General features: G+C 42.5%; 1 protein-coding gene across 1 annotated transcript in view; it reads left to right on the forward strand.

Annotated features, from left to right (window-relative positions):
- Positions 1–6000, forward strand: part of NDUFAF6 (NADH:ubiquinone oxidoreductase complex assembly factor 6) — a 115793-nt gene that overhangs the window by 96149 nt on the left and 13644 nt on the right. The window lies entirely within an intron of this gene.

A 6000-nucleotide genomic window follows, 5' to 3' on the forward strand; every position in this document is an offset into this window, starting at 1 on the left:
ATTTTTCTTTTGAGTCTCATTCTTTGTTTATAATGAGCCTTTAAAACTTCTAGTTTGGCACCGGTTGGGCCTTCTAGATTGGATTTGATTTTTGTCAATCCCACCCCTCATTTGTGGCACTGCTTCTGGATGTCCCAGCTCTTGAGAATCAAGAAGACTACGTCTGTCAATGAGCGATAGAGAAAAATGGATTTTTGTAAGATCTTACCGTAAAATCCTTTTCTCTTAAGCTCATTGACAGACGTAGTACACGCCCCTCTATCATTGAGTTGGGTTGGGTTAAATTCTCTGTTACTGCTTTAGAACAGAACTGATTCCCTGTAGCAGAGAGAGGGAGGATATACCCTCAGGGACTGCCCCTAAGGTGGAGCCAGAACGTTTTGTCTTTCTGCCTAGTCCTACTCCTGCGGAGACAACATAACCCAGCTCTTGAGAATCAAGAAGACTACGTCTGTCAATGAGCTTAAGAGAAAAGGATTTTACGGTAAGATCTTACAAAAATCCATTTTTCTATATTAAAGACCAGTCATGGCTGATCTCTCTCTCTCTCCCCTTGTGCATGGGGACTAGTCTTGTATCTGCCCCCCTGTAAAATTCAACTGTGGTCTCTCCCACATCTCTGCTCAGGCTATGTAGAGCTCAGTGATGATGTCACTTCTTCTTTTACAAGGTAAATCGATCAAAATAAATGATGGGAGAAAAAAGTCCCGTTAGGGAACCTCCTAAATTTTTAGACACAGTGCCTGGTACCACATCCTTTAAAATTGTATTAAAAAAGGCCCAAACTAGAAAATGGAGGACTTTAAAGGTACCACATATGTATAAAAAAATCAATATTTTATTTTACAAATGTTAAACATATGACACATAAAAAGACACAGTGTTGCATGTCAACATTATAAGTACATGAATTTGTATTGTATATAATCATTCATCATCACCGCCCCATTGGGCAATTGATTGCTTGCTGTAACTTCACCACGTTTCACGGGTTGTTGCCTGCTTCATCAGGAAGGTATCTACAGTCAAGCTCTCTAAAGATATAATGATTATCATTATAGAGCTTGACTGCAGATACCTTCCTAAAGAAACGTCATGGACCCGTGAAACGTGGTGAAGTTATAGCAAGCAATCCATTGCCCAATGGGGCGGTGATGATGAATGATTTTATACAATACAAATTCATGTACTTTGACATGCAACACTATGTCTTTTTATGTGTCATATACTCAGATGTATAGTAACTAAGTAGAACTACTTCACTACTGTACTTAAGTTCCGAAAGGCGGTATCTGTACTTTCCTGGAGTATAATTTTTTTCTCCTACTTCCACTTTTACTTCACTACATTTTTTCGATGATTTCAATACTTCTACTCCGATATTTTTTTTTCTGTGCTGCATAGTTACTCGTTACAATTATAAAAATTACCACTGCCAGAACAGTAGATGGCAGGTTTCATGAAGCTCAAAAGAAAATGTGTATAATGTCATGTGTACTTTTGACTTCTTTTGTCTTTCTTTAATAACTTTAACTTTAATAAACTTTTGACTTCTTTCTTTAATAACTACATAACACAGTACTTGTACTTTCAGTACTTGAGTAGCAAATTTTTTTTAAAAACTACTGGTACTTTTACTTTCAGTACTTGAGTAGCAAAATTTAAAAAAAAACTACGTGCAATACTTAAGTACAAAAACTTTTTGATTGAGCACTTCCACTTCTACTCAAGTCACTTTTTGATCAAGCACTTGTACTTTTACTCAAGTATGGGCTTCGAGTACTTTATACAACTCTGCATATACTGTATGTTTTTTAACATTTGTAAAATAGAATCTTGTTTTTTTTTTGTTTTTTTTATACACGCGTGGTATATTTAAAGTCCTCCATTTTGTGGTTAGTGTCTTTTTAAATGCTCTTTTACAAGGTGATCACTGGGTTTGCAAGGCATTTGGTGCACACAAAGGACATTTATATACTTTCTGCCTATTGAGGAATATATTTAAATGAAAGATTTTGTGTCCAAAGTTCAGCTTTAAATTTGGATTTTTATGTGGGATGACAGAATCACTTGAATGATCAACATAAGTTGTAACAGAGATAGCGATTTATATTGTATTTTTTTGGAAATTTAGTAAAAACACAGTTAAACTAAAATCAGCAGTTAAATTCTTTTGGTTGCAAATTTAGAAGTCAAAGTATGAACTGCTGGAAATGAATGATTATCATTAGAAAAAACATATCAATAATAAAACCAGGCTAGCAGTCTGAGATTCCAAGAGTTTGACAAAAACTGTAAACAACGATATTCATTACGTTTTAGAAAATGTGTCTGCTCTGTTGTCAGGAACAGCAGGCTGCGTAAAAGTTATCCGAGCTTGTCTGGCATTTCTTTATAGATGAAGACTTGCTGAAATAGAAAAGATAACACATTTTTACTGTGATGCTGTCATGATCGGTCCTTGTTCTTTTGAACTCAATTGTACAAATCGTTTCTTGACAAATTTTCCTTTAAATTTGGAATAAACCCTTACATAAGCCCACTGAAGTGACCAGCCTCAGATGATACTCAGTGACGAATTACATTCTCCTACACAAGCTGTTCCTAATTATCTGCAGCCTTCTCTCCTCCACAGCTTTCTAAAGTAGATGGTATTTCTTAGCAAGGAGGTGAGGGGCAGGGATATGATGTCTCAAACTGCACAGCACAGAGCAGAGAGCCAAGTGTAATCTGAGACCTGAGTGGAGGGAAAGGACCAGGCCCCCTCTACACAGCCTTACTGGGAAACATTTTATAGGGAAGAGTGCTCCGGGGTACTGTAAGGAAGGGGCAGTTCTAAAAGTCAATGGGGTAGAAAGACACTTTGAATAGTGTCTGTATCCAATATATACTCATATATATATATATATATATTGGCTCAGCGGCTGCAGCTCTGAATGAGCTTAAAGAGACTCTGTGGACGATGGGAGGAAAGAGAGAGCAGCACCATTCTAAGCGTAGCAATAAACATCGACTTATTGCTACGCTTAGAATGGCGCTGCTCTCTCTCTCCTCCTTGCTAGGAAACATACATATCTGAGGCTGTCAGTCACTTACTGCATCTTGGGTGTGGGGTGTCTTCCCAGGATTGCCTATTGTGACTCATGCAGGGAGCAGCCAGGAACCACACTAAATGCTAAGGAGTGGGGCAAGAAGGGACAGCGGAAGATGTCAAGTGTCTTGGGCAGTGGCGGAACTACCAGGCCCTGGCTTTCCACCACTGTTGGAGGGGCCCTAAAAGGCAAGACGGGAGCCCCTCAGAGTGCTGCCTGCATGATGATCCTTAACCCCGGGCAGGAAGTGACTCTCTGCACTGAGCTGGTGGGCAGGCGTTTATTTCCCTGGGTCGGTATTAAGCAGGGAGCGGAGGAGAGCTAAACCTGAGCCAGAGCTCGGCACTGGAGGGCGGAACCTTTACTGGGGCAGAAGCGATGAGGCACCATAATGGTCTGAGGTGGTTGATGATGAAGGATGCGCGGAGCTCTCTGACTGCTGCTTTTCCCTCCACCAGGAGCCACCGCGTTTAACAGGGGTTCGGGATCACCAGGTGTGCCATGAGGAATTGGGGTCCCTGGGTGTGCCATGGGGCCATGGGGAATTGGGGTCCCCAGGTGTGACACGGAGGAACATCAGGGTCCCCAGGTGTGACACGGAGGAACATCAGGGTCCCCAGGTGTGACACGGAGGAACATCAGGGTCCCCAAATGTGACATGGAAAAACATCAGGATCTGACATAGAGGTACATCGTGGTCAGTGGGTATGACAGCATGACATGGAGTAATATTGGAGTCCCAGGGTGTGACATGGAAAAACATTAAAGTCCCTGGGTGTGACATGGAGGGACATTAGGGTCCCGGGTGTGAAATGGAGGAATATGGGGGTCACTGGGTATGACCGCATAACATGGAGGAACCATCAGATCAGGGTCACATAGAGGAGTTTTTAACCCCTTCCCTTTTTTTTGGGGGGGGGGGCGCAAGTAGCTGGTCTTGCCTAGAGCATAAAATAGTCTAGCACCGGCCCTGTATGTGGCATGTGTATGTGTACGGAAATATACTCACAATTTACATTATAATTTACATTATATGGCCTCATGCATCTATGTGCATGGGGCCTTAAAGTTGAGCTTGGCTCTACCACCTGAGCCAGTAGAGGATTTTGGGAACCAGAAGAGGATGGGCGAAGGTCAGATTTTCATATTAATAACCTATCCCCATGTCTTTAGATCTACTGATCATTTTAACATGCATAAAATGTAATGCCTATTTATGTATTTGTAAATAGCTCAGGTTATTACAGAATCGCATTAAAGTGTATGGCTGAGCAAAAAGAAAAAAAAATAATAATTGCATCTCTGCAATGCGTGTACATTCCTTCCGGACTCTTTAAGTAGAGAAGAATACCTGGTGATCCTACTTGGCTTTTGAAGACTAGTCTGAAGAGCATTAGATTCAGTTGTCATTTACAAAGCAGTGAACCAGATTTAAGCAGCTTTCTTGACTCCCTTAAAGTGTATGCATGGGCAAAAAGTAAAAAACATGCCGTACATCTGCTTAATACATGCACGTTTCTCTGTTTTATTCCATTATAACCACTGAAAGTATATAAAAATACCTGGTGAGCCTCAGTGAGCTTCTAATCCTGTACTGAGCTGACAATACCATGCCTGTGCTGCACTGAAAGCCGAAGCAGTGTTATCAGTCTTGCTAGTTCTGCCCTTCTGAACTGCACAACACCTTCCCCATTTCATGGGGTTCAGGAGGGGTGGTAGTTCTGTAGTACACTAGAGAAGGACTGCGCAGGGCTGACAACACTGTTTTGGAATTAAAGTGATTGTAAAGTCTTGTATTTTTTTTTGAAAATAACAAAACATGTTATACTTACCTCCTCTGTGCAGTTGGTTTTGCACAAGGCAGCCCGGGATCCTCCTCTTCTCGGGTCCCTCTTCGCTGCTTCTGGCCCCTCCCTCTTGTCGAGTGCTCCCACAGCAAGCAGCTTGCTATGTGGGAACCCGAGCTGAGCCGAGCCGAGCCACAGCACTGTGTATACATTTACATATGGAGTTGCTGTTCTGCCCCGCCCTCGCTCTTTCCTGATTGGCTAACTGACTTTAAAAGCAGCCAGAGCCATTGGAGTCGCTGCTGTGTCTCAGCCAATCAGGAGGGAGAGTCCTGGACGGCCGAGGGACTTGTGGACATCACTGGATAGAGATGGGGCTCAGGCAAGTTTTAGGGGGTGCAGGGGCGGCTGCTACACACAGAAGGCTTTTTATCATAATACATAGAATAAAAACCGCCTTTTCAACTCCTTTAAGTGCAGCAGACGCTCTGTGTTGTCAGCTTAAATAAGAAGTTGGAAGCACACTGGATCAAAAAGCTATTTTTCTGTACTTGCAGTGAATGTAATAAGAGAAAACAGAGAAAATAGGCATGTATTGCAGAGATGTACTGCATATCATTTTTTATTTTGCCCAGATGTAAAAAAAACTGCTTGAGGCTGGGTTCAAACTGATGTGAGTTGGGTGTGGGTTTCTCCGCATCCAATTCGCATGACAGGAGAGTGTGACCGGCTCTCAATGGACCTGGTTCACTCACCTTCTTGTCGGCCACAGTCCGGTTTGCAGAAGTGTCCTGTGCGTTTTTGGCTCAGTTTAAGGTCCGAATTCAGGCAAAAATTCAGTCCTGATTTGCACCTGAAACAGAGAACAAGGACGCACAGGACCCCCTGCTATAAGCCGCTCCGCAGCTTGTGTGAACCCAGCCTAAAGCTTGTTCAGGTCCTGTTCACATGTGGGCGATACGCCACGATTCTGCCCCGATTCCAAATCAAGGCAAGATGCGCTTTTGGCAGCAAAATCCACGAGGATAAAACGCCAATGCAAAATTGCTCTTGGCTCAGGGCCAAAATTTTGATCCATAAACATCTTTGGAGTGACAGTCGCACATAGGGCAGCCCATTCA

Source organism: Pelophylax lessonae (assembly GCF_965119305.1).
Source record: "Pelophylax lessonae genome assembly, chromosome: 5".
In the NCBI taxonomy this organism is placed as follows: domain Eukaryota; kingdom Metazoa; phylum Chordata; class Amphibia; order Anura; family Ranidae; genus Pelophylax; species Pelophylax lessonae.